Source organism: Coturnix japonica, chromosome 11 (genome assembly GCF_054131305.1).
Source record: "Coturnix japonica strain WE chromosome 11, WE-NBRP24, whole genome shotgun sequence".
Lineage (NCBI taxonomy): Eukaryota > Metazoa > Chordata > Aves > Galliformes > Phasianidae > Coturnix > Coturnix japonica.
This window is the reverse complement of record NC_140673.1, coordinates 17294304-17321429: the sequence shown is the minus strand read 5'-3', so window position 1 is coordinate 17321429 and position 27126 is coordinate 17294304. Positions and strand designations below refer to the sequence as shown.

The 27126-nt window shown below is 37.0% G+C and overlaps 1 long non-coding RNA gene across 1 annotated transcript in view; it reads right to left on the bottom strand.

The window, feature by feature from the left end:
• Window positions 1-20088, bottom strand: part of LOC146759045 (uncharacterized) — a 29212-nt gene extending 9124 nt beyond the window's left edge. The window contains exon 1 of the long non-coding RNA XR_014933027.1: window positions 19935-20088. This is a non-coding gene — a long non-coding RNA (uncharacterized LOC146759045). The remainder of the gene's footprint in view (window positions 1-19934) is intronic.
• Window positions 20089-27126: the final 7038 nt, after the last annotated feature.

Genomic DNA, 27126 nt, shown 5'->3' with positions numbered 1-27126 from the left:
ATTAATGGAAACAAGTGTTTCTTCAGGGTCATCAGTTAACCAGTTCCTACGATGGTGCCAAGGATATGCTGCTATTTTAGGCACTGTCTTTCAGAAGAGCTGTAATTTTCCTATGGCTAGTAATCTCCTGTTAGTATCAGTGTTAACCCTACTGGCTCCATCCAGTTCTTCCTTGTAACTTCAGTCCAGTTATATTCCAGCAAAAGATTAAATGGGATGTGCATTTAGTGAACTGTTGTATAATGGTGCTATGCATTGTTTAATATAAAATACATCTCAATTCTACATAAGTGAACCATTACATGAAGAAATGCAACACTGGTAATACCTTTATAGTTAGAATTAACCTTTATCTGTGAACTCTACAATCCACCTTTGCTTCTTTTAAATTGAAAATGAAATTATTAATAAAGTTTACATACATTCACTTATGTAGACAATAAAATATGTTTCAAATTGACATAAGTTATGGATAAAATATGTGTCATTTTATGTCCTAATTTTAAAGGAATCTTTCTTTCTGAACTGTTCAGAACAGATATTAACAATAACAAAAACATGTGTGTTCCCTGTATACTGTTATCCCATTTTGCCTCAAAACTAACAAAGCTTGTCTTCCATAACCAATTAGGTGACAACATAAGAGAAAGTTTTATCTCTGAATGTTTTTTGTTTTTGTTTTTGTTTTTTAAATCGAGAGTAGCTACAGGCAGCCAGGCAGCCATGGTAAACACATACCTTCACAGGGGCTTGAACTCACACATTCTAAGGGATGATTGAGAGTGAGAAGCGCTGGGAGACAGCAGCAGTTCTTCACTTCGGTTTCAGCTCTGCTGTAGCCCTACAAAACACTTCAGCCTTTCAGAGGCTCAGAGGGAGCTCACAGTGAAGCATACTTCACATTTATTTTTTTTCAAAAAGACGGTGACAGTTGACCTCCACACTTACGAAGGGCACTCCTTCTAGTCCAGGAAACAAGGGGGTTGCTGCATGGATACAGCTGGCATGCTGGGTCTCTACCCTAGAACAGTACTAGAAGTTGGAATCCAGCTCTGTACTGAAGTTAGCACAACCACAGCCCTGGATGCAAGAGCCTCACATATATAACCAGTAGGATTTCAATTAACAGATCCAGTTTGGTCATCCAGCTCTGACAAAAATCTAGAGTAAGTGATCGTTAGGACCCTATCCATTTCAACAAAGCTTTTATTCTTTTTTTTTTATTATTATTATTAGTAGTATTATTTTTTTCCCCAGTGAAATACTTCATGTGGTTTTTAGAATGACAACTTCCAAATCCCTTTATTCATGCAGGATAAATTCTCAATGGTATTTCATTAATTCATGCCTAAGAGCATTAATATCTCTTCTTACTGTATTATGTCATCATTAATCTCAAATGCACCCCATCAGCGTTCCTGGCATATGAAACAGATCACACCACGATGCAGTCAGAGTGGGTAGCAATGCTGCAGACAACCATACAAGCCTCAGCTCCAGCAGCAAGGAGATTTAAAGCACTATTCCATGTAACACATCAGCATGAAATCCCAGAATGAGAAAGTCACAGTGTCAAAAATAACATTCAGAATAGGTAGTTTTAATCAAGAGAATTCTTCTAAAGCAAATTTGAATTAATTTTTAGCCATTTTTCTTTTTTTGTTGTTGTTGCACATTGCCTCTCTGTCTTTGAGTAGGATCTTTGGCACAATGAAGGTGCTGCACAGCAAGCCTGTCCGAAGTTTAGGGACAGCAAAGCTGAGCACGGAAACACATAGGTACATTAAAAGGCCTGATTTGCATCTACCAATATAGCACCTGCCTGCTGCTTTGTTTGTTTTATTAAAAAAAAAAAAAAAAAAAAAAAAAAGGAGAAGCAAACTGATAGGAAACATTCTAAGAAAAACATACCAACCTTCTTGTAGAATAAGAATAGTTTTTAAATAGCTTAATGCGAACTTTCAGCTTCCAGATTGCTTAGAACAAGTCCCAAAGGTTAACAAGGTTTTCATGAAAATAATTCATTTTCACTTACTTTGAATAGCCCAGTTTGCTTTTTTTTTTTTTTTTCCCCCTCTCTGAATTAGCAGGATAAATAGAAGTTGCTTAGCTTGCATTCTTCATACCACTCGTTGTTTTAAGTATTTCCACACTATCATCACCTACCATTCAACTCCTTTCTAAGCAAGTTCTTTTTTTCAAACTCCTTCATTTTTTCTAATCATTTAGTTGCCATAATGCTGTAAAAGATGAGCACAAAATTATTCCTGGGTTGTTTTTGTTGATTTATGGGTGGGATTGTATTTTCTATTCTGTCCTTCTCACCCTCCCCACTTCTCATCCCACATTATATGTTTTTACAACACAATTTTTCCTACAAATTTTCCTAGTAAGCTGATCATAGCAAGTAACAACCTAAATTGTTATGGTTAATGTAGAACACAGAAAAGCTTATAAGATACTTCAATTATTCCCTCCAAACTGTGCTCAAACTTTGTCAGCATTCCATTTCATCTGCTTCACATAGCCCGTTAACTCAGTTAACTTTGTTAACTCAGGTCATTCCCAATCTTCCCTAGCTCCAATTAACCAAAATAATTCTCTGTTAAAAGAAAATGTTGCCACCTCTCAGATAGTGCCCTCATACCCCCTCCTTGGATAGCACAAGGTTTAATACAGAATGTTGGGGCACTACACCATTAGCCTTTTGCCATGATAAAAAAAAAAAAAAAAAATTTAAAAAAAAAAAAAAAAAAAGACTATTAAATCCTACTCTACCCCTTTAATTTTGAACGCATAACTACTTTAGTTTTCACTTCCCAAACTGTTCTGCTTCTGAGGCCTTTTGGTAGGGATATTTTCACAAGGATTTTTCTTCTTTTTAAAATTCAAATAAACTATATCAGCCATATGACTGGCTTAACTTCAGTGCATTAGAGAGGCACCATTTTCTTGCCCTGAGCATATTCATCTTGTTCAGCACTGATTCTTCCAAGCTACATGCTACTAGATATCCGAGCAAAAAGCTCTTGCCTGTTCAAAGTGAAATTCAGGTGGAATTTAGGCAGTGAAATCCCAAGATACATATCTGACAGGCACAACAGATGTCACTTCAGGGGCAGAAGTAACTTTAACCTTGCAGATACATATATTTTGTCATCCTAATTTCTGCTGCTTTACACATGCAGCCACATGGTTATGGTGGAGGTGAGATACACTGAGCACAGTCACTGCCCTCCATATGTGAGACAGTGAGGCCTTCATATGCCATACTTAGGGTTAAAAACAAAAAAAACTCCTTCTCTCCATCTGCTGAAGTCCTGACAATGCTGTCCTGAGTGCACACAGCCCACAGAGACTGTGGGTGCCAGCAATGAAATGTCAAAGCTGCTCCAGGCTCCACAGTGTGCCCAGGGCCCAGCAGGGCTCACAGGCCCTTGTATCCACAGAGATGAGAAACTTAGAGCCACATCTGGGCTGCCCAGAGTGCATGGCCTCTCAGCATGCCACTGCTGAGCTGCTCCTAGTGACCTACTTCTTCCTCACCTGTTACAGTCACACTGCTGTCTGAGGTGGGCGTGCAGCCCCATCCTTCCTTCAGACAGGAGCAGCATGGAGCTCCTGCTGAAATTCTTTCTGAGGAGAGCTTCAAGATAGCTGAAATGGCTGGTGACAGGGAGGCAGCTCCATGACAAAGCACAAACATGTGCCAGCTGGTAGGAACCAATGGAGGTTTCCAAGTATTATAAAAGGCTGCCTGGAGAGCAGGCCATATTTCACAAAATCCAAGAGGGACAAAGAAGAATACACAGAGATGGGGAAGGAAATAAAGGAGTTATGAAACAAGGTGGAGAATTAATTTTGCTCTCACTTCCAACACAGCTAGTCATACCCCACCCACACCAAACAAGACAGAAACCTCACCTGTATCCATCTATCTGGTCAGTTCAACAAAATGTTTCATTTTAGCAAAGAACTTATAATACTTCAGAGTTATTAGTTCATGTTAACATCCTAAATACTTCATCTAACAGTTATCACCACATCCCGAACAGTTGGGAAATTTATCATTCTAAGCATGAGTTGACATTTTCAAAGCAGACTATCAAAGCTGGATTGATTCAGAACAAATTCTTTCAGTAACCAAAACTCCACCCACAAAACCACTGAAAATGAAGAAAACAGCATATTTAGTGAGATAAATCCAGTTAGGCATTTGCCTTGGCGCAGCCTTTCTATGCATCACCCAGCACTATGAGCATCCCCTCCCTGCCAAGGCCCACCAGCAAAAACAAGGCACTGGCACCCATTCAGTGGCACCGGTGATTCACATCCGCAACACTAATAAAGGAATCTAATCTATACCCACACTAAAAAGCTATATTATCCACACAAACAATGCTCATCAGTTATATTTAGAGTATTCATTCAGGACAGCACTCTCAAGTAAGAAATAGTACAACTGTGATAGCTACAGATAAAGAAGATAAGCACCCATTTATGAGCCAAACTTGTCCTACCAAGCACTATGTTATTCACTTAGGAGCTTTCATGATCCAATTCATAGTGTGCACACAGACTGCTTTTCACATGGATACAGAAAGAGTACAAGTTACACCCCAGGCAGTCCAACACCTGAAGGAAGCACATAGCTGATGGAAGGGGTCCACCAAAGTCTCAGCAAAAGTTTGTTGGAGATTAACTGGCACTTAGGGGACTACTTGGTCTCCCCACATCAAGACAGAAACATGCTACATGCTGCTTATAGTTATAAGTGCCCTAATTAAGCTGACTTGATTATTGTTCTGTGGTTTGATAGATGTTGTATTTAAAGTAATTTCAGGTACTAATTTTCAGACCTTTTTTGTGAACTAGTAAATCAAGTGCAATTTATTCAGAGAATTATTCTTTTCTTTCTTAATGTCTATTCCCTCTGGTTTGCAACTTTAATTAGAACCTGCTATCTGTTCATACTGGTAATGGCAACAGTTGTCACTAGAGTACAGATACATGGATTCAGCTCATATTGCCACTTTGACTTTACATTTAAAACCTAACAATCTTCCCATCTATACATCTGAGAATACTGTCCATTAATACTTTATTTCAGTGCCACCCTGAACTCTAAACACTAACAATCTGATTATTTTTCTAACTATCCGGTAATGCATTTTCTAAAGAATAGAAATATTAAAAAAAAAGAAATGGGGAAAAAAAAAAAAAAAGCAAAAAAAAAAAAAAAAAAAGCCCTATTTGGAGATAAATATCTGCCTGAAAAGGTTATTTAGTCTATCTAGATTTCTTTTTTATTGCTATAGATTTTCCCAAGGCAGTACTGTTTCTTGAATAATTATCGATCTAAGCAATTGTGTGCTAAAGTAGGCTGATTAATTCATTAAACATATGCACAGAAATGCTCTTGGTTGCCCTGATAAAAAAAAAACAACACAAAAAAACAAAAAAAAAACCAAAACAGCTCCTTCTTCTCTCCAGTCTCCAGTACTTTCCTAGAATATGATGATTAGGTTAAAACATAAGCAGTTAATATTTGAATTTTATTTATCAGGAAATAAAAACAAATCATATTTCTATAGAGTAGAAAGATTATACAAGACCTGGAGAATCATTCAGAAACCAGTAGCCTTGTGTGGCTTGATACTTTACACTCTAGTTCACAAGTCAGCTTACAGTCTAGTTCACAAGGAAGGGAGACTTCCAGCAACTAGTTGCAACCAGGTTCTAGAAGCTTTCAAGTTTATTATACAGATAAAATTGCCCTTTTAATAAATTTAAATACTTTCTCAGCATTTTACAGAGAAAAAGTTAGCCCACTTCATATTACTCTGGTTCTCTGCAGAAATAAAGACAGGCTGCTCTTGAAGCATTTTGCATACCAGCCGGTATACGTCATGTGAGTCAGCAACACTGGCAGTGAGTAATGTTAAGAAGGCATCTGCTAGTAAACACTGAAAGCGCTAACTTCTCTTCATTGTCTTACAGGTTCCATAGATGGCATGAATTTGCTTTCAGCTTATGAATTCATGTCTGGAAACGTCAGCACCATTTCCTTGTGAAGAATAATTTTTCTCCCCAGTGAATTGTGATAATGCTTAAGCAGGTAAGGAGAAGTATTGCTACACAACAAATATTTGTATTTGGTCATCCTCCAAAACAGGAAAATGGAAGGATGTACAGAACTTCTATACCAAATGGTGAATCAGCATGCTACTGTCTGCTCTGTGCCACAGAAAGAAGCAAAGTAGATTATATGCTCAGCCAGATCAAACAAGGAAATTAATGCCAAAAAGATAGCTCCAGACAAAGAATGATTCAAAAGTTTTTAACCACTGAGCTATAAATGTGCTCAGTATACTGACATCCATGAGTCCAGCAAGACTTACTGAAAGCATCCAGTTGAGAAAAAAAGTCACTGTCAGGAATGACATTTAATTTTGTGAGAGAATGTGAAGATATCTGGTTGGCTTTGGTAAAAAATATCATGCCCTACTGATACAGCTCCTCAGTGAACATTTTTGCTGAAATACTGAAAGATTAAAAAAATCTTCTCAATGTAGTTACAAGGCAGTGCATGCACAGGCATTCTGTTACAACCCAAGGTGGATTCTGCAGGGCATGCAGAATCCACCCAAACACATTTTGACTCAATTAATGTCAGTATAAAATCAGCATATTCTGTTTGAGGACTGAGGGATTATTCCAGACCTGCACCAGTTAACAGCAACAGAGTGAGGTTTGCTGCATGGTATCATTTCCAATCACTTCTCTTTGTTACTCATCGCCTCTGTTCTATCATCTTGTTGCAGAGCCACTGCTGTCCTACACCCATGTTCTCCTACTTGTAGCATCACTGGTAAGTTTAATGCTCACTACTTTTCCCTCAACAGGTATGGAATAACAAAAAAAAAGGGGGGGAATTATAAGGTTTAGTGCATAACTTCCGCTTGGACAACAAGAGAACGTTTGAATTATGCATATTCACCTTCTTCCATTTAATGGAATGACCCTAGAAGTAAAGGAATCCAGTTCAACTAGACATGCAGATAGAAAATCACCGTATCCAACCTGTACCTTACTCCAAGCCCAGCACTGGGCCTAAACAATGTCTTCAGCAGGAGAAAGTGAAAAGAAGAGAAGCAATTTTGCCATGTATTTTTTGTTAATGTGTTTTAATTTGCAATCAGCAGCAGACTACAACAGTAAAGCCTGTAGTGAAGCCCTAGCAACCAGTTAAATCAATAGCAAATTTTTTGCTGACTTCAGTGAGTATATTATTACTTCCTGAACCACTAAGATCTTCCTGTATTTCAGTCTGTTGACTTTTAGACTGGGGTACTGGGCATTTAAAACAAAGACAAACAAGACTTCCATTTTTCAAAGTGTTTTCCAGCCATGGACAAATGCTTTGTTTCTCTTCACTACTTGTAACCTTGTTCCTGCATGCATCACCCCCATAAGTGCTATTTCACAATGGAGAGCATATGCTCTTTTTTCCCCACCAGATCAATAACTGTCTAAAAGTATTTACTCTCCAAAAGGGCTCTGATCTTTTTCATTATCACCCTTGAACTTCTTTTCTACTCTTGATTTTTTTGCTTTTTGACACAGGTTTTGTTTTGTTTTTGTTTTTTACTTCCTGGCTATTGCTTACCCTCAATAGGATGCTTTTTCCTTGCTCTTCTTTTCTCTGAAATTTAGTTTACATCACAGATTTTCCACCTGTTTAATCTGAGAGTTCATTCAGCACTAACTATAGCTGAAGGGAGACAAGACAGTGATGATCTAAATGAGGAATGGGAAAGACTGACTGAGAAACTTGTTTTATAGAGGGAGAAGAAGAGTAAAAGGGCAAGTAATACATACAGGTAAGCCAGACTATATTGGAATATAGCAGAACCTATTGTATCATACTTCTGTGAAGGTATTCAACTAAACAACTTATATTTTGACTATCAAAGACTAAAGTTATGAAAGGAGCTGGAATGAAAGGATATTAAATAAGTTGACTGCAATATTCACAGCATTTGGAATTCTTTATCTTTTCTGCAGTAGGCCACTGACACACCATTTGTCTTTAGAGGAGGTTGTGCTTCTGTCTGTTAGAGAAACTGACAAGTCATGCTCACCCTCAGCAGGGACTTAAAACCTGCATTCTTAAAGCAGTATCCAAAGAAGAAAAAAGCAATTGTTCACCTCCGTCAAACTCAAGGCTTCTTACAGAGTTGCAACAGGAAAATTAAGATATTTATCCTTTTACCAGCATTACCATGCTTTGAATCAGCCAAAAATGATTTAACAAGGGATCCCTCAGTATGAGAAAAAAGCAGCTAATCACAGTGACACCAGGTACCCAGCAAACATCAGTGCCTTCCCTACTGGGCCCAAACATAAAAGGACCACAAGGTGGCCTGGTTTGGAAGTAAGCCTCACAGCAGGACTAGTGGTCAACCACAGGCCAAAACACCATGAATCCCTATGGTGCATGGACTTAAAAGCAGAATCATAGAAGGGTTTGGGATGGAAGAGACCTTTAAAATCTTCTAGCTCCAACCCCCCTACTATAGGCAGAGACATCTCCTACTAGACCAGATTGTTCAAAGTCTCAACCAGCCTGGCCTTGAACACCACCAGGAAAGGGTATCCACAATCTCTCTGGGCAAACATGCTATTTAATAACATCTAGTATCATATGCAATCTAGTATCTATTAGATGTGTAGAGTACCTAAGTGTATAGCCAAGCTTTAAACATATTCATCCTATCTGGACTGGATGTAAAACTTTATAAACACTTTCCTCTATAGAAAGGTTTTCCTCAGCATGCACCCAAGTTGGAAGATCTAATGTGACGTTTATCCTGCTTGAGAACCTCCCTGATACAGGACAGTTAGAAAAGAAAAAGAAGAAAAGAAGAAAAGAAGAAAAGAAGAAAAGAAGAAAAGAAGAAAAGAAGAAAAGAAGAAAAGAAGAAAAGAAGAAAAGAAGAAAAGAAGAAAAGAAGAAAAGAAGAAAAGAAGAAAAGAAGAAAAGAAGAAAAGAAGAAAAGAAGAAAAGAAGAAAAGAAGAAAAGAAGAAAAGAAGAAAAGAAGAAAAGAAGAAAAGAAGAAAAGAAGAAAAGAAAAAAGAAGAAAAGAAAAAAGAAAAAAAGAAAAAAAGAAAAAAAGAAAAAAAGAAAAAAAAAAGAAAAAAAGAAAAAAGAAAAAAGAAAAAAAGAAAAAAGAAAAAAAAATAGAAAAAAAAAGCTATAGTAGTCTCTTAATCTATTATTTCATGCTTTTGACAACATAATTATCTATGCTCTGACCTCACTTCTCCTCGTTATTCTACTGCACATAGGTAGCCTCATTTACAGCCAAGATTTTTGACGAGATACATATATGACTTTGAAACCTGAAGTGAGTCTGTCAGTGCAACTGAAATATTAAGAATATGTTTTCTCAAAGGGCAGCATTTTAGCGTATTTCTGAACTTGACATAAAATGGCAACTTTGACAGTGCTCTTACATAACAAAATACATTAATTATTCATTTTTTCTGATTTCTAGTGGCATTTATCTTTTTCAACCTTAACAACTAGTCAGATTGCCATAATTATGAAGAGTACATGGTGCATAACGTGTGATCAGGAGCATATAAGGTACTTGTATAAAATGCTCAAAAAATAAAGCTAGAATAACTGTATTGTTTATTTATTGGCATAACTGAAATACATAACTGCATCCAAATACCTCTGAAACTAAAACAAATGTCTGCGCATAGTTCTTGCAATTTGATGCATGCTATTTTTCATTTAAGCTATATGTTAAAGTTGGAGAGAGGAAAATTCTAATATGTGGCTTATAATATTACATTCATACTAAGGCGTTATTTATTTCACCATGATGAATAGCTGCATAAAGCACTAACTAATCAAACTAAAATTCAATTGCCTTCTGAAGACAATCCTCTATGTTCTGCAGTCTACTGAAAGGTTATACAAGTTGATATGCATAAAAACTGAAATGGCTTCAGATTTTTTTTTTTCCTTATATCATCCTTCCAGACTCCAAAGACAACTGTAGTTAATGAGCATCTTGGTTCTGATTTAAGCAGGCTTTAGGTTAGCACACTGCTGCTGCTCTTTCAGCCTTTTTTTTTGTTCCTATTTGTTACTCACTCATTATAGCTCATCTACAAGGGTCAACTGTAAGCTTTCTTGGGAAGTGACTATATCTTTCTGTGTAGGAACAGAAAAGACAATAGATTTTGACAATATAATTAGCATAGATAAATTCTAGTATAAACACAAATAATAACATGCTATCATTTGCTTTCACTGTCTGACACTACAGAAGCAAATTCTGAACTGTCTCAGTAGCTGTCCATATCATCACAACAGGAAAAGTTCATCAAGCCAATGGCTTGGCCAAAACAGCAAACAGGCTGCAAGAAGAAGACTTTCAGTGATAAGTACTGTAAAAGGAGAGAGCAGGAACATCACATACTACACAGGCTCTGAGATAAAATTCTCATACTTGTATATGTACATTTACAGTTCTCTTATTCATTCCAGAGCGAACCTGGAAGATATTACAAGGCAGAAACATTCCCCTGTTTTATACTGTTTGTCTCTTTAAACTCCTACAGTAGCACCCTAAAGCAGCACAAATGACTTGAATCATATAACACCACTTGTAACTCAGCAGTTCCATAGAACCTTTCCTCACCTACCAATAAAATGACTCCAGCTGACCAAGCATTAGCTTGGTTTTAAAAGAGAACAGCAATGGATGCAGTATCATATCATTTATAAATCAGCTGTTAAAATTAATACAGGTAAGATAAGTTAAAGATGCATTTACAGAACACCTTGATTTTTTACCACCTCCCCAAACCCTTCTTCTCACTCCCAAAGAAACATTAAACTTACTTCATACATGTAAGATCTGAAAGTAAACGTAAGAAATTACATGTAACAAAATTCATGTAAGAAATTCCCGATTTCAGAATTAAAATTGGTTATTTATCACCTGTGACCCAAAACTAGAACCAAAAATAAAATATTCTGCCGTCTGTATATCACTGCAGGACAAGTTCCAGTTCAGCTATATTTTCAATAGCATTCCTTAGGTTACTAGCTAGTTTGCCCAGATTATTTCAAGGTGACTGCATTTTTACATAGCATATGCCTGACGCCATGGGTACAATTACTACTACCATGTAACTTCAGTTTTCATGGGTAATTAATTGACAAATGACAGCCAGTTCCTTCTTAGCTGCTACATAAGTCCTTTATTAACACATTTAATTCAATAAAGAGTGGGATAATACAAATCATGATGAAGGACAGAGAGTCAATTTATTCATTTTTATATGCTGACTTTTGGAGTGCTCAGTAACAGAGCACGGCTCATTGCTTTCTCTAGAATGGGTCACATCCAGGAGAAAACAGAAAGCAAAATCAACAGACACCACTCTTTTAAGTGAAGAGCTTAAAATTTAAGCTGAGGAAAGGATAGGAATCACTCAAGCCCACCCCTTAAGGTCAGTAATTGTGGCTGCAACATCACATGAGGAAAGGTAAATGAAGACACTGAACATGACAGGACTCCCTGGAAAATAAAAACTGAACAAAAAGCAGGATAACAAAAGAGGAAAAAAAATTGCAAAAGGAGGATGAGAGCAAAAAGTTGAAAGAAAATTAGACTGCATTGATGAAGTAGAGTGAGAATTTTAATGATTCCTAAAAGTAAGTATAAGTATCCATCCAGTGAGAGATTTAAGATGTAATGTTTCTGAAGGACACTCAAAATAGATTTTACTTCTGTGGTGTGAAGAACAAAGAGGTACTGGAGCCTCTACTGTAGCTAATATGATATATTTTAAAATAAAAAAAATCCTGCCAAATTTCTAATAAAAATCATCTATCAGAGCCAGCAAAACCTCCTTTTCACTTTCGTGAATCCTAACTTTAGTTGAGCATTCAAATAGAGCTATCTAGAAACTTGTTATACTGATGTTGTTGAGCTCCATGAAACAAATCCATTTACACTTCTGAGACTGAATCTGCAAAAGCAATTGCAAAATTGGTGTGCATGTCTAAAGAACACTCCTGATAATGCTAATTACAAACCATGCCCTGTCCTAAATTGTCATCTACAAAAAGGTGAATACAAAAGTTGTCTGTCTTTTTTCATAAAGTAAACTGATCTAGTACCTTCAGACAGGCTGCAAAATGGATCTCTCTAACTGGGCTTCCAGGTAAATACCAAAGTGAAAGGGGGTACTTTTTTTGATAGTGCCTTTAAGTACCCTAAAGTAATTCTAAAATATTTAGAGCAATGAAAAGCTATTGGACAACTATAGTCTTGTTATGATATTGCAGCTCTTGTGAAGACCTTGACTTAGATTTAGGAAATTAGACAACCAGCTATCTGATATCAACCTCACAGAGCTTTTTAAATGATTATCTAAGGAGGGTTCATTTTTCATATCTGAACCCAATTTCAAATTCTCATTTTACTTATCTTTATTGAGATGTGATCCAACTACCTTCTTATATACTTCTTTGAGCTTGTGTGGAGGTTCAAAATTGGAGTTACTCTTCTATATTAATCCACAGAATAAAAATGAATTTAATGTGCATGTAGTAATTCAACACAGAAGTTACTAAGATATGTGAGAATACAGTACTCATATCAGTAAAATCTGCCTCAAGATTTATTCTTAAAATACTTCTTCAGAACTATGAGCAAGACACCTTCACTAGCAGGTATTTTGTTTCTTTGTGCATATTCTATTCTCTGAAGCAATTCATACAAATAAAACTGGTGTCAGGTTTCTCACAGCATGTTCTGGATCAAAGGCTGTGGGAAACAGTTCTTTTTCACAAGACAATAGACTGGCACCTAGAGAAAACCAGAAGAGTTCCCTGATGTAGGTTCCTCTTAAGAGTTTTAAACAGTTGCTTTCCACCAAACCCTTTGCAAGCTTCAAGAACAGCCGGAAAAAACCTACAACTTAGATGTTCACTCCAAGGGCAAACCTCTTGGGCTGCCTAATTATATCTGAGATTTCTCTACTCCTGTAAGACAGAAGGAGCAGCCAAGCAATAAACAATGAGAACAATTCTGTGCTTAAACATTGCTATCTAGTGCTACTTTAGACACTGAGAGCAAAGACATCTGCTCAGAGAGCATCTCAGATGGGATTTCAGGGGAACATTCTAAGAGACAGAGCAATTTCTATTACATGTCTAATTCCTTTAACAGAAAGTTTACACTGTTTCCATATTTATTAGTTGAGGCCATGTGGTACATTAAAGTACCACACACTATTTTATTTTAATCACAACAGAATTATATGGAAAGCTAAGAACTTTTAAGTCCGCTGATCTAGAGGCATTACGAAAACATGTAACAGGCATATGAAGCCCATAATTTTCATGATATTCATAAGACTTTAATTCATTTAACCTCATCTTAGAACATTTCATCTCTCAGACATTTTCCTGTTAGAGATGCACAACCTTATGAAGAGGTTTAGCAGAAGAAAGTGAAATATTACAACCTTTGCTATTTTATATTCAAATACATTATCATTCTCTTGAGCAAGGAGATAATCATAAAACTCCTTTAATGTTTGTATTTAATACTGTAGTTTAAAAGGGAAATATAGTGAATTAGGAAACCTCAGCTTTGTTCAACCACATATGTATACTTAAATACATAAAATGGTTACCATACTTCGAACAAATGCTACTCTATTGTTAAAAATGTATTAAAGTTTAAATGACAAAAGTAAACTCAATGTATAAATATACATTTATCTTTTCTGAAGTTCACAGTCTTTATTCGCAAAAGATCAGTTGGTCTTTTAATGCCCACATCCCTACCACAGATCAGGCACACACAGAAGAGCAAACTTAAAGAAGATGTAAAAAGTGGTACAAAATGAATGATAACTTTATGAAGTCCTGGTAGAAATAGAGAAATACTGTTTTAGACCAAATCCAAATCTTATCTGCCTAAAGAAAAGACATACCATTCTAGTTCTGTAGTAAACTTTATTTTTCCAGGATTTAGGGATGAAAATGAATCCTCTGTGAATGTGATTTTCCGTACTTCTGGAGTTCAGAAGCAGCTGGGGAAGAAATCAGATATAGTTCCTCTATTTTTTTTTAGGTTGCAACTTCCTAAGATTACCCACTTTTCTCTTCTGACTTGGGTTATATTGTCAGATGAGCCCTCCTCATTAAAAGCGAGGATTTGAGGGTACAGTTTTCTCATTCAACCACCTATTTAAAAATAAGGTATTTGGAAGACAATAGCAAGACCTACATGCCTGCTGTATAAAACCTGCATATTACAGCAGGGCAATTGCTTCTCCTGTTGCTAGGAGAACAGCCTGGAAGCACAGGGTTTTGCATAGGCTCTCTTCTTCATCACAAAGGGCAAGTTCCACTGGGAAAGATTAGCAAGGTGTGCTATTGTCACTTTTTACCGTATTTAGAAATGAGAAGATGAACTTAAATTTGCTTGCATCTTGAGAGTCTCAGCAGTTATTCCTACATTCCCTCCTCCCATTATACATTTTTAGCCTTGTAGGGCATGAGAACAAAAGTAGGAAAAAATGCAACCTGACAAGTTTTAAAGCCAATCCTGGACTGCAAAATAAATTCTACCTCAAGACTATTGATTAATTGGCATTCATTGCAGACAGCATCAAATAGGTGAGGAAGATGAAAACCTAATTTTTAATCAAGGCTATTAAAAATTAAAAATAAAATAAAAAGGAATGATGAGTTTTTTCAATTTAAAATGAATGTCTCAGCAGCTAAAATATTTGAAAAATAGCTAGAAAAGTCACAGACAATTCTAACCTAGTATAGTGCTCAGTTTAAACTTAGTAACTCAAATGATCCAATTAAGTTTCTTCTGTTCGTATTTCTATTAACCCTGAAATGTCAAGAACAGCTGTAAGTTAATTGGTTGGATAGTATTTGACATTGCATGCATTTACATTGGACCACTTGTCCAATGGTAATTGGACTTCTCAAACATGTGCCATAAGCTAGAATTAAATCCACTGTCAGCTGCAATTAAAAATTCCTTCCCTAGGTAAGCCTGCAACCACATAAAAACCCAGGTGGTAAAGGGTGGTAAAGAAATACTCAGTTTTGGTGACAGGATTAAATCCCTCAGTAAGATTTTTCAGTGGGTCTCTTCCACTTCTGATCTGATCACATCTACTCATGCTACAATCATTCCTTGACAAGAATTTCTTTTTTGTCTTGTTGTAAGACATCTTTAGAAAAATACAAAAATTTCTAGTTTTCTTACTAACTTCTGCTGAATTATCAGAAGTACCTGAGCCACTGCATATATATCACATATGGACTTTTCTTTTTTGGCAAGGAAAAAAAAAAAAAAGTATATCTACTCCAACAGCAGAAGATAGTTCTCAGTAGCCCACAAGTTCCCAAATGACTTAGATGACATCAGCTTGTCAGCAGCTGCTACAGCAGGAAATGCTATGGCCTGAGAATCCATTTCATAACACTAATTCTAAGCCACAACAGGCCATACAGCATTGCTTAAGAAGTAACATTCATCTCATGCTGATAGCTTGATATGAGTCTAGACAGCTTTCAAGTCACCTGCAGTTCAACATATTTAAGTGAAATTCAGTGGTACATAAACCTTATATAGGATGTTTACACAGGACTAACATTTATTCTGCACATAAAACACAAGCTTGCTGCTGAGTGATGAAAGAGGCAAAGGAGGAAAAAACAGCAAAAATCAGAAATGAGGACAGTTCTAATTAATATAAGCAAAAGTACAGCATAGCATACAAGACAAAATTGCCCTTTGGAGACAAAGGGTGGTTTATTAGCAGTTTCAGAAATGCGATTTTACACTTTAAGACGTCAGTTCAATAGTCTCCAGAGTGAAGGCTACTGCTTTCACTACCCAGCTGCTGTTTGGCTCAACATTACAGTTCCCAATTTGATCCTGCCTCAAACAGAAGCCTCCATGGTTGGTAGCACTGAAAACACAAATTAAAACTCTGAGAAATTACATTAGCAAAAAAAAACCACTCACCCTCATATACCACAGCTTTGTTTTGAAGTCAAGGTTTCCTGAACATCTTCAACTATTCACACCCTGAAAGATTTCCAATTTTTCATGCTTAAAGAGATCCACCATAGGTCCTCTACTGCCACAAACTTCAAAGAAACTAAAGTGATTAAGGGAACTATAAAACAAGGAGGATGTTCCCAAGATAAGGATATGCTGAACAACCACTACTTGTGAATTAAATAGGTAACAGATGGGAGCTGTATAGTCATACCATAGTGCACTTACACATGCTTAGGAAGTCTGATGAGGAACACAATACATTTATTTCAGCAAAGCATCACTCTGCAAACACTGTACTGTTTCTTATACTGACACTAACCCAGTAATCTTTAAACAGATCACACTGTTCTTTCATAGATTATGGAATGCTAAAGAGCAGAATTGCTTTCAAGACTCCATAGCGCTCCTCAGAAAATCACTGCTATCAAATATAATTTTTAAAACTGTTTGCCAGAACTGGCCATTTACCAGGAAACTACTCCCAGGATAAGGAAGCAATGAGTTTAGAATAGTTCTCAGTTCACTAACAAACAAAGATGTGTCATCTTAGAGTGGATTGATAGATCCAGAGGGACAGATCTTGACTGCTTTTTGTTTCTTTGTTTGGTTTTGTCTATTCGCTGACAGTTATTGATAACTATCAATTTAAAAAGCATTCTCAGTCCCTCATTAACTTCTCATTCAAAAACAACTTATTATTAGGGCAAAGGGAAATTAAGCAACTAGTAAAAGTACTCAAACTGGGGTAAACACAGTAAACTACTGGAATACAGTAGATATCCCTTAGATGCACCAAACTTTGAGTTTTAGCCTGAAGTTTGCACTGTCACATCCACAGAAAGTTAACAAACTGTGTTGGGGTTACACTGCATTCAATTAATGTCAGTAGAAAGCCTGGATGCTCTTGCTTTCTCTCTGTCTCAAAGAAGAGATGTGTATTCCCTGATTTTACTTTCAAGTAGGTTTTGGACATGAGCTTTTCCAAAACTAAAGAGAAAAGCAGACAAGTAAAAGTCCTGTGCTTATCTCATGTATATTAGAGGTAAGTGCTAGACTTCACTGTGGTGTCCCCCCACAGCAGGGGGGGGAAAGAACAACTTCTTGAGGCCACATAAACAGAACCAAGTTTTTTAAAAAAGAACAGAAAATAAATGAAACACACCACAGAAAAAATGCAGCAAAGTATTGAATGACAGTATACAGTAACTACTTAGGTTAGTGTTTACTGCAGCTCACCAGGAGCTGGGAAACCTAGACCCACTGTCCTGCAACTGCTTCTAGATCACACTAACCTACCAGCACTTCAAAGCCAAGATTCTTAGGAAGACAAAGTTACACCTTAAAGAGTAAGGGGAGCTAAGAGCTCTACAGAAGCTGTGAAATCAACAGATACGCAGAATTCTGCATTTGTAAAAACATCCACTTCTGGCTTCCAATCCAAACTGAACTCAATGCAGCTCAGCTGTTAACTTGGTTTCAGGACTAAACTCTCCCCTCAAGTCCTGCCTCATATACAACAAGCAAAGATCACAGAGCAAATAAAATGGTACACATATAGCAGCTGAGGTAATATGGTTCCTATTAACTTATCTCCCCTTTATATCCCATAAGCCTTCTAATTCCTGGATTCCTCTCAGCTTGTACAGAATTGTGCTGACACAGGTAAAGGGGCAAATAGCAGCAATCATTGGCTCGCTTGCATTGATTCTGCCACAGAGAAGCATAAACAAAACCTTCAAAGGGCCTGATCCAACCCCTTACTGGAAAGCCAATGCCATTCCTCACTAAATACATAAGTAACACGTGTCTAAAGGGAAGGTCAAACATCTGTGCACAAGATGTACATAATCCTACACAAAACCACCAATTCATCATCCTCATGCAGATAATATAGATATTTCACCAAGGAACTCTCAAGGATTTCTTTTCTTAGTTCAGCTAAGAAACCTAGGGGAAGAGGGAATTATAAAGGTAACAGCAGGAATAATACGTGTTTAAATCACTTCTGTAATTTTCCTGTGAAACTAAACATATTGAAAATGAAGAAAACACACTGAAAATGGAGAAAAACTACAACAAAGAGAATCTGGTCTTCTCTAAAAAGCTGAAGCACAATGAAAGTGTCTGTCCAAGTAAGGGAAAGAGCACAGCTTAAGCAATGCCCACATCACACAGCTGTTACTAGACGTGTTCTGCAGCAAACTTAAACTAAACCAAACAGTCTATCAGGGCAAAAGTCTCCCGAACATTTTTTCATTTGTATTCAATAAGAAAAAGCTGTCTGAACATGCCAAGAAAAACAATTTCTGAGAGTAGCTTACTGGTACTACAGGATGGTAAAACTCCTGAAGCCTCCAAGATAGAATAACATTTAGCAGCCCATCACTCTAATGAATTGCTTGCTCCAGCTACAGACCTAGCTTCATGCCCTGGATCTAGACTAAGCTACAAGCAAAGAATGGTATTGCAGCACCCTTGTTTCTGTGCTGTGGTAGTATAAATACAGGTCTGTAGGATCTTGCAGATTTTTGTTGTATTTTTCTGTGTTTAAGTAAACTAGAAAGAATAAGAAATGGTCATATTGTTTGTTTCCACTCCAACTAGTTATGCTATAGTTAGGCTTCAAAATGTAGTGTTCTCAGTTTACTTGTAGTATAAGAACGATAGCATCAATAAAGATAACAAGACTCAAGACACTGCAACAGGGCAGGAAAATGAGGTGTCATACAAAATAAATAAGGACCAGTAAGTCAGACCACATCAATAATGTAGGTCAGCAAGAATGTCTAGGAGTAAGCCTGTACAAGGTATCAGCAATTAACAAAAGACAATCCTTTGACCTCATGGCAAGTCTTCCAAGCTGAATATCCCATGGCTACAATTAAAATTACTGTTTGGGTTGGCTAACCCTTTCTGCACACATACCCTGAGTTTTTATAGCATTTGCTCTTTAAGGTGAAAGGAAGAGATCATGATGGTAAAAGAGGTCGGGTCTAGAATTGAATTGAAATGGAAGTTGCCATTGGCAAAATTCACTTCACTGTTTCTTCCCTCCCACCTCCCCCTTTAATTTCTAACTGCACTGTTAAAAACAAAAAGAACACATATTTACTTTCAAGGCAAGATTCACATATTGTCTTCTCCCTTCCATTTTTCCATAAATTTCATTTTGTTAATTTGATTTAATTAGATCAGCCTACAACTCTCTTAAATAATATTGAATGTTCAGACTCCAGATGTACATCCAGTGACTAACAGTGCTCTCTTAATAGAGGCTAATCATTCTCATAGCTTCCAGTCATGCTCTGCTTTTTCCAACAATATTCACAAACTTTACAAACACTCATGAAGAAAGGAGAAGTCACAGATCATTGTTTAGTGAAAATATGCTTTTGATTTTCTCCACCTATTGTCTGGTGACCTACAGCATTACCAGCAATGAGTGTAGGAATACATCTGTTTGACATACTGCTATGTGCTTCCTACAGCATTCCATACAGTTCTGACACAAACTAATTCAAGAGTTGAATTAATTATATCTGCAGTTGTTATATATCAACATAGCTTCACCACAGCTAACAGAAATATACCAATTTATGCCACCATACATTTTAATTTTAAAAACTTTATTTACTAAGCCACAATATGATGCAGAGACATTATTTGTAATCATTTGCTCCCTTTCTCCAAATTTTCTTCCCAGTGAAGTATAACAGTAGTGGAAAAATTAAAAGGGGCATGGACACACTCAAAATTGCATACCACACTGAAGAAGGATGCATAACAGTACTCACCTTGCTCACTGTGCAAGTCACTTTTCTAATCCCACCGTACTTCTGTGTTTCATCAGTTCCAAGAGGGTGAGATTTTACATCCACAGCAGAGGCCAAGGACTTCTCACCATTATTTTCTATGAAACGGTTCCTTTTTTCCCCATTATTCCATGAACTGACAAAAATCAGGTTGATTACTGCAATGCATGTAAAAAAAAAAAAAAAGACCAAAAAATTGGAAAAGATACAGCTTTCCCTGGCTTTCAAAAGATATTTCATGCCACAGTGATTTTTTAAAATGAATTGAAAAAGTCTGAATATTTTAAGAATAAATTACTTCAACATAAAGTGAGCTCTCATTCACCAGTACTTAGAAGTAGCTTAACCAGAGATAAAATAATGTGTATTGTAATTAATATTTTAATTTGCTAAGAAAAGCTAAATAGTGATTAAACCCCTTCCCCTCCTTCTTTCCCCTGATAATAATGAAACCAAGCAATTTCAAGAGAAGCAGAACAGCCAGGAGTTTAATGTCATTGATTAAGAACATGTTTCCATGGTGGCTATTATGTCCCCCTTTAAAAGAAGAAAACAAAACCAAGCCTTATTTCCTTTTAGACCTACAGGGTTTCTTCAGTCTCCGTAAGACAGACAACAAGAAAATGTTTAGGGATAATTAAAGGCAATTAGGCTCATCAAGGCTCATTTCTGGTCTAGCTCCACTTCTTCTCCCTACAATGTGTGCTAATTGCTGCTTCAACATACCAAGTAGCATGTTTTTTGTTCCACCCCCCACCACCCACCCCGGTCCCGTATTTCTACAAACAAGACAATTTGGTCATTACTAACATTTAACAGAGTGAATAAGAGGCTCCTGATTAGCTTTTTGTTCGCTTTTTTAAAGTTTATATTACATGTCCTATTGAACCTGATAGTAAAGAATAATAAATTAACTCTTTACAATTGTGTAGTACCTTCTGCTAGAAGACTTCAAAACTTTTTGCAAACATGAATTAATGAATTAATTCTTTCAACAATTGTGCGTAACAGTTCTCATCACAATAAATTTGCAGACAAGCAAACACAGACTCAAAAATAAAAAACACCTTTGAGAGACAGAGAGCACTGGAACAGGTTGCCTAGAGAGGTTGTGGAGTCTTTCTCAGGAGATTTTCAAAATCCACCTGGACACTTTCCTGAGTAACCCTACTGCAAGGAGTCTGCTTTAGCTGGGGGGTTAGATGAGATGATCTCCAGACATCCCTTCTAACTCTTCTGATCAGTGACTCTAAATCCCTGAACAAGGCCTGATCTAAGTCCCTATTCAGCCATATGCTGCACAAAGCTCTCCACATTGAGGATAAAACATCATTTAGTTGCTTAAAGCTGAATAGGAGTTTAATTTTCTACTCAGGCAATCCATCCACTTCTAAATTTCTTTTACCTACTACACTTTTTATCAGGGACAATAGATATTTTAGAAGGCCTCAGCTGAGGCTGATCCAAGGTTTTCCTGTGCTTGATAACACACAGACCACTGGATCCTGATCTCATTCAGTCCCTTGAAGATGATCTTCTCAGTCTTCAACTACTGCTAATATCAGGTACAACTTATTATGAAATAGAATGCTCATATTTTCTAATACTATATTTGCTGTCTTAACTGCTTTCAACTCTATTTGTGCCCCGGTGGCACAAGTGGTAGGAAAGCCGCATTGCAACACCGGAGGCCCTGGGTTCGAATGTCCCCTGTGGCGCAAGTGTTAGAAGTGCTGCTCTGCTACACAGGAGGCTTGAATCCCAGGGGGTTGGACTCAATGATCTCTAAGGTCCCTTCCAACCCGCACGAGACTATGATACTATGATACTATTACACTAAAAAATTCAAAAATGTTGCCTTTAAATCCCCTCAAAGTGATTGGCTAGATAGAAAGATAAACATATTTCCAGCTATAACTGCCCCCATATTGCAAGAAAGCAAAGGTGGGGCAACAGGGCTTGAAAGAGCTAGAATTTAAATAGATGAAACACTGCTAAATTATTAATCATTGTAAGTCTACTTAGCCTCTACTTCCCAGTTGGAGGAAAGGTAATTTCCCAAACGTGGTTTTATATTCTCATCCCTTCAGCCAGTGTATCCCAGCCCCACTCCTGCCAGGCTGTGCACTCAGTATTAACTCCATGTTGACCATATGCAGTGTGGCATTTTATGGGTGGCACTTAATGATTTATGTGAATGGAGCTGGTCACTTGCAGCTAGATGGCCTTTTCTTTTTTCCTCAAATATCCATTTCAGAACAAGCTTCCATTTTCTGTACGAATTTTCTCAGTTGTACTTGCTGCAAAAGGGGTAACAGGTAACCTAGCTTACATAATGTGGGTCTGAATTTTCCAAAGTATTGACTGCTTGTATCTGTGATTGGAGCCACTAAGAGTTACAAACAGGTTTGTGTTTGGTCCACAGTAGGTAAGTAGCTGGGACTGTAATTTCTCTGCTGAGGACTCTCAGTAGCACAGAAATTTTAGTCTCACATACAGTCGGAGCAATAGGCACTCCATCAAAAATCCTATTACTTTGACATAGGCTCCCTATGGGAGATCATGATGAGCCATTTTAAAGACTTAACCTGTTGGAAAGTATCAAACAGACAGAGTACTTGAAACACTTTTCCCTCTCTTGCCTCTCCTAAGATTCCAAATCAGATTTGTTTTTCATGATATGTATATTGGTCTTTCTGCAGCCAGGAGTCCATAGTTGTCTCATACTCTCCACAGCAGAGAGATCCAGTGCAATTTGGACTGTGCACAACTGGCATTATTCTTTCAGAGAAGATACTTTACAGACATTTTCTCTAAAAAAAATTTTTTTTTAACATAATATGACTTTAGTATTTAAGACAAGTTTTGTTTTTCTTAATGTCATTTCAAAAGCCTATGGAATGGGCAAGTAATATTTTCACAATGTAATAAATATAAGTGTTCCTATTTTATTTAAAAAGAGCAGAGGGTTTTAGAATAAAGGCTGGAGAACCCCCGACTCCTATCAGGAAAATCACCCCTTCTGGAAAACAAAGCACACACTCACCTATCTTTCAATGATGGCAGGGCAAAAAGGGCAAGCATTACAATACCTGTGAAAAAGGAATAGTCATTGTTTTAGATTTCAGCTTCCAACTACCAGGTATAGTACTTCTACTTTTTATAGTGTATGTTTTGCCATATGCTTCTTACGTTATGAATGAATCTATTCTGGGGTTGCAGAGGTTGGGTTGCAATAAGACTAGATACAGGGCATTATAGCAGGAGTGATTTACAGCATGTCATTTGTGTGAAACAAATTGGCACCTAACCTATAGCATCACTGTTTGTACCTGGTTGAAGGAGATAACACCGTTTGTGAAGTACATCACATTTGTTATCTTGTTATAACATGGATTTCACTGGAAATGACTTGATCTTGTACCATTTGCGAGTAGATGGAAGAAACTTAGCAAGGGTGCTTTCACGTAAAGAAGTGAAATGGAGGCCCTTTCACTAAGATCTTCAGTTTAATTTTTAACGTACTTCCAATTTCATCTGGTTACACAATTCTGACTTATCATTTACAAATACATTTCTTCAAGAGATCCACAGCATTTTATTTTTTAATTTGTCCATGATTATAAATCCAGATTATGATCCATGATCAAAATGCTGAGTGCTGAAATCACTCGTATGATTTCAATTGCAATTATTACTCAATTGCATATAAGTAATTACACATGAGTGGGAGAAATGACTGCAAGCATTTCCTTTAATCCTGAAACTTTTCTCTTCAGAGATTCTGACAGTTTTTGGCTTCTAACTGTTCATGGTGAACGTCTATTCTGCCTCTCCCATTTTTCCTTAACATTTTTGCTCTTGTTGTTCTTACTGAGTAAACTGGCTTCAGGACACATTTAAGAACATTAACATTGCAACCTGAACAAGTTGGTGGAATCTGTTAAAATGTAAATTTGCTTATGTAAATATTTTCCTCAATTTTAATTAAAAAAAAAAACAAACAAAAAACAAACCAAAAAAAAAAACAAAACAAACAACCCCCCCAAAAAAAACCCTCAGAAATGCCAAATTTAATACCAGTGAAGGAAAATTAACTGAAACCAGCTGGCAAGACTTAATTTTCTCCCTGTTTGGTTTGAAGGCTTTTTTCGGAGACCAAGTTAACCAGCCAAAGTTCAGAGGTTCAAATCCAAGGAAAGTGGGAATAGAAAAAGGAAAAAAGAAAAAGCGAGGAAGAGAGGGAAGGCCTGAAAATACCCAAAGGCACCTCAGTAGAAAGCAACTCATATATATACAAATCATATATTTCACTGTGAGTTGAAAATGCCAGTTGCAGAAACCAGCTTGCCTGGTTTTTTTTGTTTTTTGTTTTTTTTTTTAATTATTACCTCTTCAACATGACTAGAGGTCTCAAGTTAGCAAATTAATAAAACACTTGTGTTCCTTCTGAGCACATTTGCTTAAGCACATATTTATTCTGAGGGTGACTGAGCACAGGAATGGGTTGCACAGGCTGTGGAATCTCTTCCCTGTAGATTTCCAAAAGCTGCCTGGATGTGATCCTGGGTGTCCCTGCTTGAGTTGGAGCCGGGGGAGAAGGGAGGCAGAGGGAGGATGGGCCAGTGTAAGGTGGAATGATACACAGTTGGTAACAAAGATGAAGACAAATATTCAAAAGGTTATTTATAAGGAAAACTCACCAATATGGATGCCTTCACTGGGAAATACTGAGGCTATCTCCACAGAGGAGCAATCTCCAAGAGATGCAGCTTTAGTGGTGGTCGGCCCATAAATGAGGTCTAGAGGGGGTGGAGTCAAGCTCCACCCCTTCCGGGAGCACAGCTAAATTACTCTCAACTGTGCTCCCACAGCTGACCCAACACTTGCCTCAGCTGATTAATCAGAGGTTCAGGCTGTGATTACCAATTTCCCATACAAGCCAGACTTCCAAGCTCAGCAATTCTGGGATTCTGTGATCATTCTGATCTGACTTCCCCACCTTTCAGCTTATACCTGTTATACTTTCTCATGTCTGGCCCATACAGCAGCACTTGACGCATGGTATGTGGCACACAGTATTTCTTCCTCAGCTTGTGGAATTTATAATCACATACTGTCTTGATGATGTTTCACTCTTTCCTTTTTTTTTTCTACTCAGCCTTCTGAAAATCTATTCTGTATTGCTTAAGCAGTTAGCAGAGTTGCTTTTGCATCTTTATTGAAATGTTTGCATGCAGTAAAGGTGAGATATGAGTTTATCTAGAAAAGTTAGTTCAGAGATCATCATTTTGGATTACCAGCACTTGGGAGTAGGAGTCCAGTAGATGTGTACAAGCTGCAAATTACAAAACTTGCAAAAGAAATCTTACTCTTATGACTACAAGGAAATCAGATTTTAGTGGATGGGTACAAACACATCAGCTGAACATTTGCACGTACCATGACTAGTCAGGCAAATTATTTAAATTTGCTGCTACAAACAGAATATTTGCAAAATAAGTAGGCACACAGAATTCTGGGCATATCATACATAATTTAAAAACATTGGCCAAAGGTTTCTTCCCTAATGAATTTTTCTAAAGAAGCAACTATCTTAAAGCCCCTCTTAGAAATGCCTGGGAGAACTACCATTAAAAATCAAACCAAAACAAAATGGATTTTTCTTCTAACTGCATTTTTTTTCCCCCCTTTCACTTTAGAATAGGCACAGCAAGAGTACTTCTTCCTGTCTTTACTGCAAAGCTTTCCCAGGATGCTGTACCTAGTCAGACTCTGTTAAAATCATCAGCAAATAGAAAAGTCTTCAGCCTAGATTTAAAACCACTGCCCAATCCAATACTTTAGATCTTGGCCAGGAATTTGTTCCACGGTTACCATCCATAATGACTGAGAGGTCAGAGGCTACTTTACTACTCACAACTGTAAATGGAACAGCAAATGTACTTGAGTTCACTTGCTTCCAATTTTAAGGCTAAGAGTTGCCTTGCATTAGGGCACAAAAAATTAAAATAACAAAGGAAACTTGCCTAGAGGATGGGTCCAAGTGGACCTTGAAGGAAGTAATTACTTTGTACTACTGTACTCCCTTCTTCCTCCCTCTGCTCTTTCACTTCTTTATGCGTTTAATTGTAAATTACCCTCCACTCCTTCTATCAGTGTTTCATCTTTTCCTTGTAGCAGTGAAGCAGCACATGAGAAAGTGCTGGTACTAAATTCCTGCTGTAAAACCAGTGCCAATACTCAGTGTCTATGAGCTTTGGAGCACTTTGAGCACTGGAGCTAGTGACATTACAAAGCTTGTTAACGTAAAATCTTCTTTGTGTTACATTTCTTGCAATACATTTTACAAAACCCTACCCTAGGGAGCCAAGGGGCAGTTGCTTCTTCATTACATTTTAGAAGAGTCACATTATTAGCTTTCCAGTCTATATATTATGAAATTAAGTGGATACCCTTGGGGTTAATTCCTTGTTGTAATTGTAATGAAAAGAAACAATTTCTAACCCTCCATTTAAGATCTATAACTATTAAAATCCACTAGTCTTAGTGACTCCTGGGGCCAGTGAAGTGCTTCAATGTATATGAAAAAGGGCACTCCTACAGTGTCCAATATCAGTAATTTATAAAAATAACAGCTTCCAAGTGGGAAAACTAACAAATGAGTTTCCATTGAGCCCCTCCCTGCTGTTTACCATTCCTTGCTGGATTCATCAACTACGTAAAATTATATGCATATAGAAATTATGGATCTTGGTTCCAAGACTATATTTTTCATAGAGGACAAAAGGTAGAGCAACAATCATACAACAAAAAGTGTAAATACAAAAAAAAAAAAAAAAAAAAAAAAAAATCACACAATACAACCACATAGAATCATATAATAAAAAGCATTGAAAAGTAACATTTCTCTGGAGCCAACTATCCCACCTTTGGTATGCAATTCTCTTACTTTTTTTTTTTTTTTTTACCAAAATAAAATACACATAATCAGGTAGTGTTTTCCAACATAATATCCTTATTAAAATCATTGTTTCTATTATACTAAGAAATTGTATAAATGTACTGTTGTCTAATATAGAATACATTTCCATTTGGTATGCATGCATGCTCAATGGCTATACTAATATAATACAAAGAGACTTTCTAGGACTTTGCTAGATTTGCCTTGTGA